Consider the following 20105-nt stretch of genomic DNA (forward strand, 5'->3'; position numbering starts at 1 on the left):
AACTTCAAAAGAAATAGACAAGTTGGTGGAATTGGAGAAAAAATGCGACAGGTGGAAGTTAATGTCGAGAAGTGTGAAGTGATTCATTTTAATAGGATTAACCGGGAGAAGCTGGGGCTGTTTTCCTTGGAAAAAAGCAGATGGACGTGTTCAAAATCCTGAGGGATCTGGACAAAGTAAGTAGAGAGAAATCTTTCCCATTGGCGAGGACACCCGATTTAAGGTCATTGGCAAAAGAAGCAGCGGAGTCACAAATAACATATAGAACATACAGTGCAGAAGGAGGCCATTCGGCCCATCGAGTCTGCACTGACCCACTTAAGCCCTCACTTCCACCCTATCCCCATAACCCAATAACACCTCCTAACCTTTTTGGTCACTAAGGGCAATTTATCATGGCCAATCCATCTAACCTGCATGTCTTTGCACTGTGGGAGGAAACCAGAGCACCCGGAGGAAACCCACGGGGAGAACGTGCAGACTCCGCACAGACAGCGACCCAACGGGGAATTGAACCTGGGACCCTGGCGCTGTGAAGCCACAGTGCTATCCACTTGTGCTACTGTGCTGCCCAAAGAAAAATCTTTTTACCATGTCCACGGCCGGAGGATGGGTGAGTGCAATGGGGAGGGGACCTGCGTCCGGTCCAGGTAACGTTATGCACGAGTGTCTGGGGTACAGGCTATGGGTGTCATGATATTCAAACACACACATCATGATAGACACACCAACAGACAAATCAGAACACACAACACCACAACCAATCACAGAAAGATATAAAAGCACAAACACGACACCTGGTGGTCAGTATTAGCTGGAGACACGGACAAGGACAGACCTGCTACACGACACACTCAGGGAGACAGCACGTGCAGAGTATCCAGAACGAACTGTATACAAGAGTTAAAATAAAATAGAGTTGTACCACATACAACTGTGTTGGCTCATCTGTGCACCAGAGCACCCAACACCACAATGGGGTCTGGTGAGCTGGGACACCTGCTGCGTCGGCTGTGCACGATCAGGGTTCACCGGGTGAGGGGGAGAGGTGGGTGGAGAGCGTATGGGGGTACTGGAGGGTTCTTCGGGTGGAAGACATCACAGTTTGTCAGTCCCACATCTCTCCCAATTTCTGACGGATATTGAATGGTGTGGATGACATTTTGTACCCCATGGAACTTTCCCTGGTGGTGCTGCTGGCAGGCTGGGTGGCTAATCGCCGGAGAAGGCCGCGGCAGCAGCAGCCTTGACAGAGGGTCGAGGCGGCAGCCCCTGTGCAGGACCCCGCCCACACCCTGAGGACCCGGCCGCCATCAGGCCAGGGAGAGACCCAGAGGGGGTGGCCCACGACGGCCCAGAGTGCACCTGGTCTTTCGAGCAAATGACGGACAGCGCATGCCATAGGAGGTTCTGCTCAACAAGCAGATGGTGCGACACCTGTGCCCTATCGTCGCGGACTTGGCACGACGTGGAGAGGAAGGACACCGAATCCCGGTGCCCGTCAAGGTCATCGCAACCCTGAACCTTTCCGCCTCAGGATCATTCCAGGGCTCGAGCAGGAATCTGTGTGGCATCTTTCAGGCTGCAGCCCACAGGTGCATCCGACAGGTCACGGATGCCCTGTTTCCTGAAGTCGATGATCAGTTCCTTGGTCTTTCCAACATTTAGAGAGAGGTTGTTTTCGGTACACCATGCAACCAAGTGATTTATCTCCCTCCTGCAGTCTGATTCGTTATTGTTGCAGATACGGCCCACCTCAGTCATATCATCCGCAAACTTATAGATTAAGTTGGAGTTAAATCTTGCCACACAGTCATGTGTGTATAGGGAGTACAGTGAGGACTGAGCACACATCTTTCCGGGGCCCCGGTATTGAGGACTATTGTGGAGGAGGTGCTGTTGCCTATCCTGACAGATTGCGGTCTGTTGGTGAGGAAGTCAAGGATCCAGCTGCACAGGGAGGGGCCAAGTCCAAGATTGAAGAGTTTGGTTATTAGTCTTGTCGGGATAATGGTGTTGAAGGCGGAGCTGTAGTCTATGAACAGCAGTCTGCCATAGGTGTCCTTGTTGTCGAGGAGTTCGAGTGTTGATTGTAGAGCCAGGCAGATAGCAACTGCTGTGGACCGGTTGCGGTGATAGGCAAACTGCAGTGGATCAAGACCGTCTGGGAGGCTGGCGCTGACCCGTCTCATGACGAGCCGCTCAAAGCATTTCATGATGACAGGCGTCAGGGCCACCAGTCTGTCGTCGTTGAGGCAGGCTGTTCTTCTTTGGTAACATGTGTGCATGCTTCCTAGGGAGTGTGCATGACAGCTAAATCCTGGGGCAATCAGTCATTCCCAGCTTCTTTGAGAACTACCCCAAGATGGCAGGTTGGTTCTTGGGGATAAGGGGTACCCACTTAGGACCTGGTTAATGACGCCAGTACGGAGGCCAGTGACCAATGCAAAGACCTGGTACAATGAGGCACATGCGCCATCCGGCCTGACATTGAGCGGTGCATCGGTCTACTCAAAGTGCGGTTCTGATGTCTCGACTGCTCCGGAGGTGCTCTGCAGTACAGCCCCGGAGGGTTGCCCGCTTTGTGGAGATCTGTTGTGCCCTCCACAACCTGACACAGCAGCAGGGCAACGTGATGGAGGAGGAGGACGAGGCCAAGGTTGAGGTGCCGGACCAGCAGGGGCTGGAGGACGATCCCGGGGAGGAATCAGAGGACCAGCCGGAGGCTGGAGGACAGGCAGCAGCGCTGAGGATCCGACAAGCCCGGAGGACCAGGGCAGCCCACATTGTAGCTCACTTGACGTAGAACGTGGCCTAGTCAGTCATCACTACACTTCCCCCCTCCACCTCCCATTTCCCATCCTCCCAGGGTCTGTGTTCATAAAATCATAGAATTTACAGTGCAGAAGGAGGCCATTTGGCCCATCAAGTCTGCGCAGGTCATTGGAAAGAGCACCCTACCTAAGCCCATGCCTCCATCCTATCCCCGTAACCCAGTAACCCCACCTAACCATTTTGGACACGAAGGGGCAATTTAACATGGTCAATCCACCTAACCTGCACATTTTGGACTGTGGGAGGAAACCGGTGCACCTGGAGGAAACCCACATAGACACGGGGAGAATGTGCAGACTCAGCACAGACAGTGACCCAAGGCGAGAATTGAATCCATGTCCCTGGAGCTGTGAGGCAGCAGTGCTAACCACTGTGCCACCATGCCATTAGATCAGTCCAGCATGCTGGGAGAGTGTCGGCACTGTCAGCGGGTCACTGTCAAGGGCAGGGCAGTGATGACAAAATGCAGAGAGCTGAGCGTTGGTGCCCCTCAATATATGCCATAGTCTGACCCCTGCCTGTCTCCCGAGTGCTCGCGCACACCAATCCCGAGCATGCAGTGCGCCTGGCAAGATGGGCATGGGTTTGGAGTTCAAACCGCATAACGGAGGAAAGTGCCAGAAGTGTCATACTGGTTGTGGTGAAGGTTTTTTTCAAATAAATTTAGTGTACCCAATTATTTTTTCCAATGATGGGGCAATTTAGCGTGGCTAATCCACCTACCCTGCACATTTTTGGGTTGTGGGGCCGAAACCCACACAAACACGGGGAGAATGTGCAAACTCCACACAGACAGTGACCCAGGGCCGGGATCGAACCTGGGACCTCGGCACCGTGAGGCAGCAGGGCTAACCACTGTGCCACCGTGCTGCCCTTCAAGGTTTTTTAAGGTGTCAACATAAATGTCCACCGCCGCCCCACTCTCCCAATGGTGCCGCCCCATTCTCCCCACGCCCCCTCACCTTCCCCCCCCCACCCTCTCCCCCATTGCACATTCCCCCCTTACTCCCTACCTAGCCCCCCCCCCGCCCCATCCAGTGTCCTCTCAGCAATCCTTGACGTGCTTAGCCTTCCTAGCTCTGCCGCTGCGTCGAGGTGTCTCCCCAGGATGCACATCAGAGGTGCAGATACCCGACTGCTTACATTGTCCCAAGTCCTTCGATTTCCCTGGTGGGTGTCCTCTGGGGGCTCTGGGGCCGGAGATCCCCGGCACACTTGCTGGCGGCACATGCACAGTTCCAGGGGCTGACTGCGAGACACAGCATCGGGGTTGAACTCGGTGGAGCTGGTGGCTACTTCATAGGACAGGTCTGAGTTGGCCGAGGGGCTGCGGAGCTTGTCCCAGTTGCAGGTGGGTATTGCCGAGGTGCTGCAGAGCATGGTCCAGTCACTGAGGAGCATCGCCGAGGACGTCAACGCCATGGTGCAGACAATGGGGAGGTGCCACCAGCTCCACCCAGTGCCCCCTCCTCCCGGTCGGTCTGTGTCCATTGGGCCCTGGGGTTCACCTCAGGAAGGAGGCGCAGCTGGATTGAGCCCCGGCTTCCCCTGCATCATCTGGCTGTGCCAGCCCTGGCACCTCCCCATTGTCTGCACCATGGTGTCGACGTCCTCGGCGATGCTCCTCAGTGACTGGACCATGCTCTGCAGCACCTCGGCAATACCCACCTGCAACTGGGACAAGCTCCGCAGCACCTCGGCCATTCCCGGGACATGTCCTGCAGAACATCATCAAGGCCTGCCTGGGTGGGTCAAATCCCTCAGAGAGTCGGACAGTCTACTGAGGCCCTCAGCCATGTCCGTCACCATGGACACCTCTCCTCATGCTACCGATGTTGCGTACCAGGCTCTCCACTACGGTCGCCACCCTAGCAGTGTTGGCCTCAGTGCCACTCATTACCGGTGCCATCTCCTGCACCCGTAGCCTGTAGGACTCCTCCAATCAGCTATGGACCTGCTGGAGTGTCGCTGACATCTCCTTCTGAATGTCCCAACCGAACCCTAACGTCTGCAACAGCTCTGGGTAAACCTGTGTCAGATGCTCAGAATCTGACTGGAGCCCAGTAGGGTCCTGGGATCCAGCAGCCCTCTGACTGCTGTCTCGCCTGGGAGTTCCTGCCTCTACCTGATGTGCATTAGCAATTGTGAAGTGCTCACCAGATTGTGCCCCAGAAGCATATCCACTAACATTGTCCACCGAGGTGTGTGTCTCTGCACCGGTGAAGGGTGGGAATGACAGCCGTGACGCAATGATGGTGGCATCCTCGGAGCTCGCCTCCCAGGTGGTCTCATGGCAGGCAGGGGGGAGCAACCCAGGTGGGCCGCCGCCTTTGACTGGATCCTGCGGGAGAATGGACATGTGGTCAGTGTTCGGGATGGGCCAGTCTGTATGGCATTAACAACTAACATTTGACAGTCTATCTGGGTTGGGTCTGGTTGATCCTCACCCCTGCGCCATGTGCCAACATCCGCGTTGGTGACCACTCTCTCCTCGGTCACCCCCTTAACCGCCAGGGCCTGTTCCTCGAAAGTAGAACATAGAACATAGAACATTACAGCGCAGTACTGGCCCTTCGGCCCTCGATGTTGCGCCGACCTATGAAACGACTCTAAAGCCCATCTACACTATTCCCTTATCGTCCATATGTCTATCCAATGACCATTTGAATGCTCTTAGTGTTGGCGAGACCACTACTGTTGCAGGCAGGGCATTCCACACCCTTACTACTCTCCGAGTAAAGAACCTACCTCTGACATCTGTCTTATATCTATCTCCCCTCAAGTCAAAGCTATGTCCCCTCGTGCTAGACATCACCATCCGAGGAAGAAGGCTGATCATCTTGTATGCCTCAATTAAGTCACCTCTTAACCTTCTTCTCTCTAACGAAAACAGCCTCAAGGCCCTCAGCCTTTCCTCATAAGATCTTCCCTCCATACCAGGCAACATTCTGGTAAATCGCCTCTCCACGCTTTCCAATGCTATCACATCCTTCCTATAATGCGGCGACCAGAAGTGGTGAGGTTTCTGATGTCTGGCACCCTGCCACCCGTCTGGGCCCTCTCCCAACGGTTGTGGGACAACTTCTCCTGCGGGAACTGTCATGTGAGAGTACCTTTAAGAAATTGATGTTTAAGCAATGTACCTTTAAGAAATGGAGCTGATCATATGACTGAAGTGATGTCAGAGGGTGGGGGGAGCTGAGCTCACTTCTGCTTTTTTGAGTTTCAGTTTGAGAAGGCAGCTGGGAGTGTCTGTGTTTTGCTGTGAGCTGCAGGAAGAAACACAGAGCTGGTCTGTTGATTTCTGCAATCCAAAGACTATAAATATATTGAATGTAACCTAATGTGCTCCGAGTTTTGAAGGTTTAAAGTCTTTTGGATGTTTAAAGGAACAGTTTGAAGGATTATTTAGTGTTGTAGTCTTTTGGGGTTATATTTGAAGTAATGGGTGTTAAGATATTCAATGTTTGTTTTAAAAGGGTTAACTTGAGTTCATAGAATAAATATTGTTTTGTGTTAAAAACCACTTGTCCATTTCTGCTGTATCACACCTGGAGAGTACGCCGTGTGCTTCCCATACCACAATCTACTAAAAGTTGTGGGTCAGTTGAACTCCATGAAACACTTTGGGGTTCTGTAAACCCGGACCCATAACGGAACTCAGAGAGGGCATTGTTAACCGACACGTGGTTCACCGCAGGGGGCGGGGGGAAGGCTTTTGGGGGTATTTGGAAGAGAGCAAGGAATGATGAGGGAGAGGAGGTTTTGGGGGGGGTTGGGCATCATGCATGGCCCAGGGCCCGGCACGGTGACAGGCAGGGGCTGTGCCAGGCGCATTCCCGTGGCCGGGGGGGGGGCGGTGCCAACTTACCCACGCGGCCCGGTGTAGGTTGTTGACCTTCTTGTGAACTGGGTGCTAGTTCTCCTGGTGACGCTGCCCGAGCTGACGGCCGCTGCCACTTCCTCCCAGGCAGCATTCCCTGTGCTCTGTGAAATGAAATGAAAAAAATGAAAATTTCTTATTGTCACAAGTAGGCTTCAAATGAAGTTACTGTGAAAAACTCCTAGTCACCACATCCCGGCGCCTGTTCGGGGAGGCTGGTACGGGAATTGAACCGTGCTGCTGGCCTGCCTTGGTCTGCTTTCAAAACCAGCGATTTAGCCCTGTGCTAAACCAGCCCCTGTGGCTGACCCTCCTGGATCCTTGGGGGAACAGAACATTCGTCTTGGCCTCAACTGCCTCTCGGATCCTCCCCAGGTCTGCATCACTGAACTGTGGGGCCGGTCGTCTCGGCACCATGGCTCAAGCTGTGTGGGGCTGGTTGTGCAGGGGTAGTTTATGCGCCTCTTTACCTTGTTAGTGTGGGGGGGGGGCGGTGCTGGTGAGCACGGTCCAGGCAAATCAGCTGGCAAGCCTTGATTTGTGGCATGAAGCTCGTGAGGCCTCCTTAAGTGGACCAATTAACGTTGGATTGCGGTGACGGCCCCGCCGGGCCGAGTGCCGGGAAGTTCATGGCAGTTCCCGCTTGCTGCCACACTTAGAAACCTTTTCATTGAATCGCGCTCTTTATTTGTGTTTTTAATTGTGGCCATTTCAGTGTTGTGGTGTGGAGAAAGCTCAAGTGAATGGGATCGATTGAATAGCTCTTTCGAAGAACTAGCACAGAGAAGATGGGCTGAAAGGTCTCCTTCTACACTGTGCAATTCCATGAAAGGTATGGAAAAAGGACTAAATGAAAATGATTTTCAGCGAACTGGGAGAGGCTTGATACCCTCTTTACCTTCTGCATAATTCAATGATTAGATGATTAGCAAGGGTAAATTAGGTAGGTTTTCTATTTCTGATTGCAGTCCAATCTGGACCCACGTGCGTGAGTGGGTGAGCGACTGTGTGTGTATATGTGTGTGTTTATGCACATGTGTGTACTTGTGCACGGTTTGTCAGCTTCCCTATGAATAGTGGTGATCTGGATGAGGAGCAGTAAGCCACAAGCACCTGTGGAAGCACGCACCACAAAGAAATAATTTGAATGATCTATTTTAAAAAATAAATTCTCTGACTTTAAATCACACGAATGCCCAGTAATATAAAGGAAGGAACAAAATATGAGAAACTTGCCTTCTACTCAAAAGCCTCAAGAATGAATAAGCAAAATTGCTTCACAAAAACAATTTTACCACCATCTATGTACATATGAATTTGAAATGTATGTTTTGAATTGAACAATCATTGACAAAAATGAAAGGCACTGAGAGATTTACATTGTAAGTATCCATTCATTTGATTTCCAGCAAATTCAGGGTGGTGGCAGAGGGGAGGTGGGGGTTGGTTAGTGCTGCATGAAAAGTGCGTCGTGTCTCTTCCCTCGGCCCCTCATAGCGAAAAGCTCAATACCTTCTCACTAATGTTTCCTCTTTCAAGAAGTCAACATAATTCCGTTTCTTTTCATACTTTTTATTTACATTTAGAGTCCCACTTATTTTTTTCCAATAAAGGGGCATTTTAGCGAGGCCAATTCACCGAACCAGCACATCTTTTTGGTTGTGGGGGAGAATGTGCAAATTCCACACGGACAGTGACCCAGGGACAGGATCAAACCCGGGTCCTCTGTGCCATGAGGCAGCAGTGCTAACCACTGCGCCTCCATGCTGCCCTTATTTTCATTCTTAATTTATTAATTGTGACTCTTGTTTTGTTAATTTGGTTGATTGATTTTTAAAATCGTCAATACATTTGACAGTAATGTTAACCCTGTATGATAGACCGCAGTGTTTTTCAAACTTTTTTGCCCAGGATCCATTTTTGCCATTCTTCGGGACCCACACCAGTCGACCTTCATGACCCACGCCGGCCGAACTTCGTGACTCACTATTTTCACTTACCTTTAATGTAATAATAATAATAATAATAATAATAATAATTCATTTCATTTCATCCTTATTGTCACAAGTAGGCTTACATTAACAGTGCAACAAAGTTACTGTGAAAAGTCCCTAGGTGCCACAATCCGGCGCCTGTTCGGGAACATGGAGTGAGAATTCAGAATGTTCAAGTTACCTAACAGCACATCTTTCGGGACTTGTGGGAGGAAACCTGAGCACCCGGAGGAAACCCACGCAGACAGGGAGAGAACGTGCAGACTCCGCACAGACAGTGACCCAAGCTGGGAATCGAACCAGGGATCCTGGTGCTGTGAAACAACAGTGCTAACCACTGTGCTACCGTGCCACCCATTTTTGCTATGAGGAGCCCGGGGAAGAGAGGCAAAAAACGTTTTCATGCAGCACTAACCCCCCCCCATCAAGTCTGCACTGGCTCTTGGAAAGAGCACCCTACCCAAGGTCAACACCGCCACCCTATCCCCATAACCCAGTAACCCCACCCAACACTAAGGGCAATTTTGGACACTAAGGGAATTTATCATGGCCAATCCACCTAACCTGCACATCTTTGGACTGTGGGAGGAAACCGGAGAACCCGGAGGAAACCCACGCACACACGGGGAGGACGTGTAGACTCCGCACAGACAGTGACCCAATCTGGAATCGAATCTGGGACCCTGGAGCTGTGAAGCAATTGTGCTATCCACAAGGCTACCGTGCTGCCCATATGACAGGTGAACCTGCTTGGACCTCACAATCTCACTTGCTTTGTTATTCAATGCTACATTTCTGATAATGACTTCAGCTCATGATTCAAGATCTCACTGCATCTGTTGAAAAAAATCAAGTTTTGAAGGTTTTAAACTTTCATTTACTGGTGCATCCCTGCATATAACACTCATGAAATTTGAATCCTAATAATAATAATCTTTATTATTGTCACAAGTAGGCTTACATTAACACTGCAATGAAGTTACTGTGAAAATCCCCTAGTCGCCACATTCCGGCACCTGTTCGGGTACACAGAAGGAGAATTCAGAATGTCCAAATTACCTAATTGCACATCTTTCGGGACTTGTGGGAGGAAACCGGAGCACCCGGAGGAAACCCACGCAGACAAGGGGAGAACATGCAGACTCTGCACAGACAGTGACCCAAGCCGGGAAGCGAACCTGGGACCCTGATGCTGTGAAACCATAGTGCGAACCACTATGCTACTGTGCTGCCCACATCCTGCAAATTGTGATTTGCAGTGGAACAATTAGTAAATCCATAGCTCAAGTAATCATCTTTGTTCCTGTTTTCAGCTTCTTCTTCATGGGTTGTTCACCAGTGGAGCTCACACCAGCTGGCAGCTGCAAAATGGAGGAATCACTCATGCCCAGAACACATGATGTCAGTGTACAGGGCACGTGACCTGCTCTATGCTGCTGCTCCAGACAGAAAGACTCCAGCGATTTAAAAAAAAATCTGCTCCTGGGTCAGCGCGTTGACATCAGGAGGAGGCATCCTGCCCCGCTGGGCTCCAGGCCTACGCACTGCTGAGCATGGAATGACTGGCATTCCGAAAGCCAGTCACGGCCGCCATTTTTTAAAGCTGGCCGTGTCGTTGGGAGCTACTTTCCACGATCGGGAATGCCGTGACGCATGGCCCCACGATCGTCTCGACACCTGCCCGCGACCCACCCATGGGACATGACCCTGAGTTTGAAAATGACTGATATACATTATCTTACATTGAGAATGAATGCACTTCCTGTAAACAAATTTCACATCCTGCCATCATTAATTTTTTTTTATGGTGACCAAAATCCGAGTCAATGAGATTCAAGTCTTGGATTTATAAACGGGGGTTTAAAATGAACTGAAGAGTTAGCTAACAGGAACGGTTTTGAAGGCTGCAGCTCATTATAGTAGGTATTTAGATAATGAGCTTAGAGTTCTTATTTTGTTTGGTTCATTAGATGTAGATTTTAGTAGTTTGTTTGCCTCGCTTCTATTTGTATTTGTACTTGCATTTGGTTGCATTTAATGGTTATGGCGTTGGAGGGAGGGGTGTGGGGGTAGTTTGCTGACAATGTCTGTAGATTTTTCCTTGGTTTGATGGCCATCTTGGGTGGATTTGCATGCTGTACCTTTAAATATCCTTTGGTTGATCTCACTTCGTGGAAATGGCTGACTCCGGATTAAGGGGGGTGGGAGACCCCCAATTCGTCTGGTCACCTGGAACATTAGGAGTTTGAATGGGCCATTGAAAAGATTGAGGGCATTCGCTCACCTTAAGAGTTTAAACTCCGATGTGGTGATTTTGCAAGAGGCCCATTTGCAGGTCGGAGACCAAACTACGCTGCGCAAATGATGGGTAGGGCAGGTCTTTCATTTGGGTTTCGATGGTAGGGCCAGGGGTGCAGCAATACTGATCAACAAAAGGATTCAGTTCTCTGCTGCTAAGATCTTGGCCGACCCCAATGGTAGATATGTAATTGTCTGTGTCTCTCTGGTGAGCACCCGGGTCTGTATGGTTAACATTTATGCCCTAAACTGGAACAATATGAATTTTATTAATACCCTGCTGGTGTCTCTCCCCAATTTGGACTTGCACAAGCTTATTTTGGGTTGAGTCCTGAACTGTGTCTTGGACCCTAGATTACATCATCCCAAGCCTAAATGTTTTGTTCCATTGGGGTGGCCAGGACTTTGTTGTCTTTCATGATACAGATACAGATGGAGTGTGGGGGGAGTGGGGGGAAGGGGGGGGGGGGGGGGGGGGGGTAGATCCTTGGCGCTTTTTGCACCCAAGCAAATGGGTCTCCCCATTTTCTTCCCAAATATTTTTTGGTAAAGTCTACAGATTGATATCTTCCTTTATTTGGGTGGGTAATTGTCCCAGAATCCACACATGTTCCGGCTTTGTCCCAAATTTTAAAAAAACATTATCCAATTAAGCGACAATTGGGCGTGGACAATACACCTACCCTGCAAATCTTTGGATTGTGGGGTTGAGACCCACACAGAGATGGAGAGAATGTGCAAACTCTACACGGACAGTGACCCGGGACCGGGATTGAACCCGTGTCCTTGGCGTTGTCAGGCAGCAGTGCTAACCACTGCACCACCGTGCCGCCCCCGGTCCTGTCCCAAGTTGATAGGCTTCTGGGTTTCTTTCTTTGACACCATGTAGGAGATACTCCATGTAGACTTGGATCCATGTCCATTTGTGGCCATATTTGGGGTGTCTGATTCACCGGTGCCTCAGGCGGGAGTGAAGGCGAATGTCCTTGCCTTTGCCTCATTGATAGCCCAGAGGTGAATTCTGTTTGAGTGGAGGTTTCTCACTCCACCCAGTGCCTTGGATTGGCTGGGTGAAGGTCATGTTCACCATCAGGGGTTGATGGAGAGGTTCTACCTAAGATGGCAATCATTCATTTCATTTTTCAAGGAGTTAGTCACCGTCTATTGTTCGGGGGTTTAGGTTAGTTTTTGTATTAAAATTAATTAGGTGTTGTGTATATTTTTGCTTTTTTGTTTTTTACCTTCTATTGTATATATCTGATTGTTTCGGGTTGTTTTGATTCATGTGAAAGATTTTCAATAAACATATATTTTTTTAAAGATAGCACATTTCATGACTATAAGGGGAAACAATGGAGTACTTTTGAATTGTAGCCACTGTTATGATGTTGGAAACACGCCAGCCAATTTGCACACAGCAAGTTCCACAGACAGCAGTCTAATAATGATCAAATAATCCGCTGTTGTCAGGTTGATTGAGGGATTTTTATTGGCCAGGAACAACTCCCATAAACCTCTTCAAAATAGTGCCATAGGATCGTTCACGTCCATCAAAGATGACCGAGAGGGCCTTGGTTTAGTGTTCCAACTGAAAGAAGGCATCTCTGACAAAGGAACACTCCCTCAGCACTGCACTGGAGAATCAGCTTTGATTTTTGCACTGAGCTTCCTGGATTTGAACCCACAACCTTCTGATCATGAATGGGAAGCTTTGCTGATTTGCCCTTCCTGACACAGGAGTTCTGAGGCCAATTGTACCAACTGTATTAACATTTCGTTGAAACCCAACTCATCACTTTCTGAGCTTAGAACCGAAAGCACCCTAGTATTCCTTGGAGTGGGAGCATCGGAGGGTTGATGAGGTGCTTTCTGGTGAACTGAGCAGCTCCATTAGACATTACTACATGTTTGGAATAGGCAAATGTGATCTGCTTTAAAATGACAGATACAGACATCCAATCACCTTCGCTTCCTCATGTCATGCCGCTATTGCTGCTTTCTTTGATGTTGAACATTTTCTTTAAATTTCCTAAGGGTGGTGGGGGAGGTTTCCGAGGGGGGTCCCACCCTAGTATTTTAATAAAATGCTCCATATAATCTATGAACAGCAAATTTGTTTCATCACAAGCAACACTGAACAGAAACTGAAATAAGATTGATGGTTAATTTGAAAAATTAAAATCTGTGTGCTGAGATGTGAAAGCATGGCGCGATATATCTTGTCGTAATTAAAAGCCTTGCTCTTAACTGAATGCCTTAAGTGAAACTGAAGAATTTATCAACATTGTATCAGTCGGCGGTGAGGCGCATGTCAAATAGCAACAAAAATTCCACTTCTGTAGAACACAGGAGGAAATGGCATCACTTTACCATTATCAAACCAGGTGCAATTTTAAAATTAAGCGCATTAACAACCTTCCTCTAGAGATTTAATATCATCACTTCCACAAACCTCTGAGGTATGGTTGTCTGTAACTCCCTTGACAACATTGTTTGAAGTTAATACAGATAAACCTCAAGCGTGTATGATCTACAGATATCGAAGGGAGACAGACATTCCAGGGATGGTCCTACAGCTTTCACTTGCCTCTGATCAAGGAGAAATTATCCTTGATTAATTGCGGGCCCTGCGTAGTGCCTGTAACAATAAAACTATCTGATTCAAATTGGTTTGCTCACTCTTACTGAAGGGGGCTCGGCGTGATCAATAGCATATGATGTGGTCTGAGCCATAATATTTAACAACTACTTTTCTGCATTTTCTTTTTTAAAATAAATTTAAAGAACCCAGTTCTTTTTTTTCCAATTAAGGGAGAATTAAGCGTGGCTAATCCACCTAGCCTGCATATCTTTGGGTTGTGGGGGTGAGTCCCACACAGACACGGGGCAAATGTGTAAACTCCATAAGGAAAGTGACCCAGGGCCGGGATCGAACCCAGGTCCTTGGCGCCGTGAGGCAGCAGTGCTAACCACTGCACCCCCGTGCCACCCCTTCTTTTCTGCATTTTCACGAGATGGGCATTTTGTTAAATCCAACCTTATTCCCCATTTCATTAGAACATCATTATGCAAAAAGAATCAAAGTCTTTCGTGGCCTTGAGAGATGTGTCGAAGGCCCCTAGTTGAAATTGCTGAAGCTTAGTTCACAATCATAAAATATTAATTGGCTTGGCATAGTTTAAAATGCTTGAGCACAATCTCAGAATACAATGTTTACGTAGTTAATTACCATTAGTTGTCATTTGTGAAGACTATCTGCAACCGCAATGTGATTCTGTCCAGCTCAACTCTTCCTGTTGTCATGTGAGAGTACCTTTAAGAAATAGATGTTTAAGCAATGTACCTTTAAGAAATGGAGCTGATATCGGGGGAGTTAAGGACAGGGGAGGGAGCGTGGTGCGGAGTGGGGTTGGCATCAATGGGGTCTTCAGGGACTTTTACGAGGAATTGTACCGATCCGAGCCCCCACGGGAGGAGGGAGGGATGGGCCATTTCCTGGTCCAATTGAGGTTTCCAAAGGTGGAAGAGGGACTGGTGGCGGAACTGGGGGCCCCGATTGGGCTGGAGGAGCTGATCAAAGGGATAGGAAGCATGCAGGCGGGGAAGGCACTGGGGCCGGATGGTTTCCCGGTCGAGTTCTATAAAAAATATATGGACCTGTTGGGCCCGCTGTTAGTTAGGACCTTTAATGAGGCAAGGGAGGGAGGGGCTTTACCCCCGACGATGTCCCGGGCACTGATCTCCTTGATCCTGAAGTGGGACAAGGATCCCCTGCAATGTGGGTCTTACAGACCGATTTCCTTGCTAAATATAGATGCAAAGGTGCTGGCGAAGGTCTTAGCCACGAGGATTGAGGATTGTGTGCCGCAGGTCATCCATGAAGACCAGACAGGGTTTGTGAAGGGGAGACAGTTGAACGCGAATGTGCGGAGGCTTTTGAACGTTATCATGATGCCGGCGAGGGAGGGGGAGGCGGAGATAGTGGTGGCGATGGACGCTGAGAAAGCCTTCGATAGGGTAGAGTGGGGGTACCTGTGGGAGGTGATGAAGAGGTTCGGGTTTGGGGAGGGGTTTGTCAGGTGGGTTAGCCTGTTGTACGAGGTCCCGATGGCGAGTGTGGCCACAAATAGGAGGAGGTCCGAGTACTTTCGGTTGCACCGAGGGACGAGACAGGGGTGTCCCCTGTCCCCCCTGCTCTTCGCACTGGCGATTGAACCCCTGGCTATGGTACTGAGAGAGTCGAGGAACTGGAGGGGGTTGGTGCGCGGTGGGGAGGAGCACAGGGTGTCGCTTTATGCGTACGACCTGCTGCTGTATGTGGCGGACCCGGTGGGACGAATGCCAGAGGTAATGAGGATGCTTAGGGAATTCGGGGACTTTTCGGGGTACAAGCTCAATATGGGGAAGAGCGAGCTGTTCGTAGTTCAGCTAGGGGACCAGGAGAGGGGGATTGGCGAGCTCCCACTAAAAAGGGTGGAGATGAGTTTCAGATATTTGGGGGTCCAGGTGGCCAGGAGCTGGGGGGCCCTGCATAGGCTTAATTTTACAAGGCTGGTGGAGCAAATGGCGGAGGAGTTCAAGAGGTGGGACGCGTTGCCGCTGTCCCTGGCGGGTAGGGTGCAGTCAATCAAAATGACGGTGCTCCCAAGGTTTTTGTTCCTGTTCCAGTGTCTCCCCGTGTTTATCCCGAAGGCTTTTTTCAGGCGGGTTAACAGGAGTATAATGGGGTTTGTGTGGGCGCGAGGGACTCCGAGGGTGAGAAGGGTGTTCCTGGAGCGGAGTAGAGATGGGGGGGGCTGGCGCTGCCCAACCTCTGTGGGTACTACTGGGCCGCCAATGCGACAATGGTGCGCAAGTGGGTGATGGAGGGGGAGGGGGCTGCATGGAAGAGGCTGGAGACGGCGTCCTGTGTGGGTACGAGTCTGGGGGCGCTGGCAATGGCGCCGCTGCCGCTCCCTCCAAGGAGGTATACCATCCTGGTATACCAGGAGGTGGTGGTGGCGGCCCTCAAAATCTGGGGGCAGTGGAGGCGGCATAGGGGGGAAGTTAGGGCCTCGGCGTGGACCCCATTACGGGGGAACCACCGGTTCGCCCCAGGAAGAACAGGTGGAGGGTTTCCGGGGTGGCACAGGGCAGGCATACGAAAGTTAGGGGATCTGTTTGTGGACGGGAAGTTCGCGAGCTTGGGTGAGCTGGAGGAGAAGTATGGGCTCCCCCCCGGGAACACCTTCAGGTACTTACAGGAAAGGGTGTTTGCCAGACGGCAGGTGGTGGAATTCCCACGGCGACTGCCACACACAGTACAGGACAGGGTGCTCTCGGGGGGGTGGGTGGGATTGGGGAAGATCTCGGAAACTTACCAGGTGATGCAGGAGGAGGAGGAGGCCTCGGTGGTGGAGTTGAAAGGTAAGTGGGAGGAGGAGTTGGGAGAGGAGATCGAAGAGGGGACGTGGGCAGATGCCCTAGGGAGGGTGAACTCTTCCTCTTCATGCGCGAGGCTCAGCCTCATACAGTTTAAGGTGCTGCACAGAGCACACATGACCGGGACAAGGATGAGCAGGTTCTTTGGGGGTGAGGACAGGTGTGTTAGGTGCTCAGGGAGCCCAGCAAATCACACCCATATGTTCTGGGCATGCCCAGCGCTGGAGGAATTTTGGAAGGGCGTAGCGAGGATGGTGTCGAGGGTGGTAGGATCCAGGGTCAAACCGGGCTGGGGGCTCGCAATATTTGGGGTGGCAGAGGAGCCGGGAGTGCAGGAGGCGAAAGAGGCTGGAATTCTGGCCTTTGCGTCCCTGGTAGCCCGGCGGAGGATTCTCCTTCAGTGGAAAGATACGAGGCCCCCAAGTGTGGAATCCTGGATCAGCGATATGGCAGGGTTCATTAAATTGGAGAGGGTGAAATTCGCCTTGAGAGGGTCGGTACAAGGGTTTTTTAGGCGGTGGCAACCGTTCTTAGACTTTCTGGCAGAACGCTAGACATTGGTCAATGGCAGCAGCAGCTCGGGGGGTGGGGGGGGGGTTTACTTTATTTTTGTTTATGTTATTTACACTGGAAGGGTCTGAGGGGGTGTATACACCTGTTGTCTTAAGTCGGGGTGTTAATGTTAATTTATTATTTAGGTACGGGGGGGAGGGGTTTGGGGGGCTGCTTTTTTAGATTGTGTTTTGTACTTACCCCTGTTGGGTTCTTTTTTCTTTCTCATTTTGTTATTGATATTTAATGAAAACCTTTAATAAAAAATATTTAAAAAAAAAAAGAAATGGAGCTGATCATATTACTGAAGTGATGTCAAAGGGTGGGGGGAGCTGAACTCTCTTCTGCTTTTTGAGTTTCAGTTTGAGAGAGCAGCTTGGGAGTGTCTGTGTGTTTTGCTGTGAGCTGCAGGAAGAAACACAGAGCTGGTTTGTTGATTTCTGCAATCCAAAGACTATAAATATATTGAATGTAACCTAATGTGCTCCTATTTTTGAAGGTTTGAAGTCTTTTGGATGTTTAAAGGAACAGTTTGAAGGATTATTTAGTGTTGTAGTGTTTTGGGGTTACCTTTGAAGTAATGGGTGTTAAGATATTCAATATTTGTGTTAAAAGGGTTAACTTGAGTTCATAGAATAAACATTGTTTTGTTTTAAAAACCACTTGTCCATTTCTGCTGTATCACACCTGGAGAGTAAGCTGTGTGTTTCCCACACCACAATCTATTAAAAGTTGTGGGTCGGTTGAACTCCATGAAGCACTTTGGGGTTCTCTAAACTCTGACCCGTGACACTGTGGATAATACACAAAGGATTTTTTCCCCGAAATCCAGGAGGTTGTCCTTGGAAAATCTGTCCATATTGTGGAGTCCACCTTCAATAACCTTTTTATAATAATAATGTTTATTGTCACAAATTGGCATACATTAACACTGCAGTGAAGTTACTGTGAAAAGCCCCTAGTCGCCACATTCCAGTGCCTGTTCGGGTGCACAGAGGGAGAATTTAGAACGTCCAAAATACGTCTTTCAAGACTTGTGGGAGGAAACCGGAGCATCCGGAGGAAACCCACGCAGACACGGGGAGAACGTGCAGACTCCGCACAGACAGTGACCCAAGCCGCGAATCGAACCTGGGACCCTGGAGCTGTGAAGCAACAGTGCTAACCACTGTGCTACCATGCCGCCCACAAGGGAGGTAAGGCTTGCTCCGAGCCAGAATTGAACTATCGACCTAAGGATGTCAGCTTTAATCATCCACAGTCCTCAGCTCTACCAGCTGAGCTATCGAAGGATAGGCCGTAAAGTTGGTGGCAGGTGTGTGATAATGGAGGATACAACAATTATGAAGAAATCTGATGAAAACATTAAAAGTTTTTAAGATATTGAAATGGTTCGAGAGCATAGACATGAAAAACATAGTTCCAAGTATCAGGGAGGCGATACCTTGAGGTGATAAATGTGAGATTGTCACTATTAACTCGAAAAGGAATTGAGAAGAAGCTCCTTTATCCAATGAGCGGTGAGAATGTGCAATGTGCTACCACAAGGAGTAATTGACACAACTAATAATAATAATAATCATCGCTTATTGTCACGAGTAGGCTTCAATGAAGTTACTGTGAAATGCCCCTAGTCGCCACATTCCGGCGCCTGTTCGGGGAGGCTGGTACGGGAACAAGTAACAATAATGCATTTAAGGAGAAGTTAGACACGTGCATGAAGGAGAAAGGATTAGAAGGGTATGCTGAAAGGCTGAGATAATGAGGGGTGGTAGGAGGCTCACGTGGACCACAAACACCGGCATAGGTCAGTTGGGAGAAATGGTTTACTCCTGTCCTGTTAGCCTGATGTGACTTGATACGTGACTGCCTTCAGGGAAGGTGAGAAAAGTACATCAGGAAAGTAAAACAACCTGAAGGCATGTTGTTGGATAGCACTAGCATTACTGAGAGATGTCTGCTTCTGTGATATCGAGTGGTTCCACAGGCAATATTACTATGTGCATTGAACAGTTTTCTTTTATTGTACTTCCATTTGATGCTCCTGTTATTTCATGTTGCGGTCAATTAACTTGTCATAAGTCATGGGAATATAAAACAAATTTTTTTTTTTACAAACTGAAAATAAGATGCCATAACCCCAAATGGGAGACATCATTGAAGAATAATCATGTTGCAGGACAGGGGTTTATGCTGAGGATGAACTTATTAACTTGTGAATGTGTGAACGTGATGGCGAGAAAGTAAGAGAGAGTTTGACTTGTGATTAGTGGGTATCAAAGTTAGTTACATTTGGTAACATTGTCATGTTATCTAATGACAACAGCAAGAATGTGCCTTTATATATTGCCTTCAGTGTGGAAAAATTCCCCAAGAAGCTTAACAGACAAAAATTGATGCTAAGCCAAGACAGTGATATTGGGAGGGGTGACAAAAGGTTGGCCAATTAGGGTGACTTTCAGGATGGTTCGTAAAGGAGAAAAGGGAAGGAATTTCATTGTGTAGCACCAAGAGCAGCCTGGACTGGAGCTGAGATAATATAGCTCTGAAAAAGTGTAATGACCTGATTGCGCATGGGACAGCCTCACACTACTTGAGTTTGACACTGCTGTTACAACTCCCTGGGCCAGTGCACTGTCAATTCCAGCCCCACTTGACCGAATTTGCAACACAATTGAATTTAATAAATAGTTCTTAGAAAAACATCCAAGGTTTTTGGCCGTTAGCTGTCCAATAACTACAGTCACCAGGTTTGTACATTTAAACAAATTAATTGCATTAATAACAGTAACTATAATTAAATATGCAGCAGATATAACAGGTTAACTATCATCTAATTCCTAATCCCCTAACATACAAGACAGACAAATACAGGGGGGAGAAGAGGGGAGTAAAAATAAAAGGGATAAAAGTCTTTGTTTCGGATGGATATCTTATAGCACCTTCTTTCAATTTAGGCTCTCAGTTTGAGGTTTTCACTGTAGATTTATGCAGGTCTCTGCAGTTTCAGAAATACAGCAGCTTTTCTGGTGAGAGAGGGAGAGAAAGGAGCAGGTCCTTTCCTCTGAGCACCCAGGACTCCAATTGTCTTCCCCTGGCTCTCCGAAAATCAGCTTCTGGCA

General features: G+C 49.0%; 1 non-coding gene across 1 annotated transcript; it reads right to left on the reverse strand.

The window, feature by feature from the left end:
• Nucleotides 1–18187: 18187 nt before the first annotated feature.
• Nucleotides 18188–18275, reverse strand: trnah-gug (transfer RNA histidin (anticodon GUG)). The gene is given in 2 exon segments: nucleotides 18188–18223; nucleotides 18239–18275. It is a non-coding gene; the product is annotated as a tRNA-His (tRNA).
• Nucleotides 18276–20105: the final 1830 nt, after the last annotated feature.

This window comes from Scyliorhinus torazame, chromosome 17 (assembly GCF_047496885.1).
Source record: "Scyliorhinus torazame isolate Kashiwa2021f chromosome 17, sScyTor2.1, whole genome shotgun sequence".
NCBI lineage: Eukaryota > Metazoa > Chordata > Chondrichthyes > Carcharhiniformes > Scyliorhinidae > Scyliorhinus > Scyliorhinus torazame.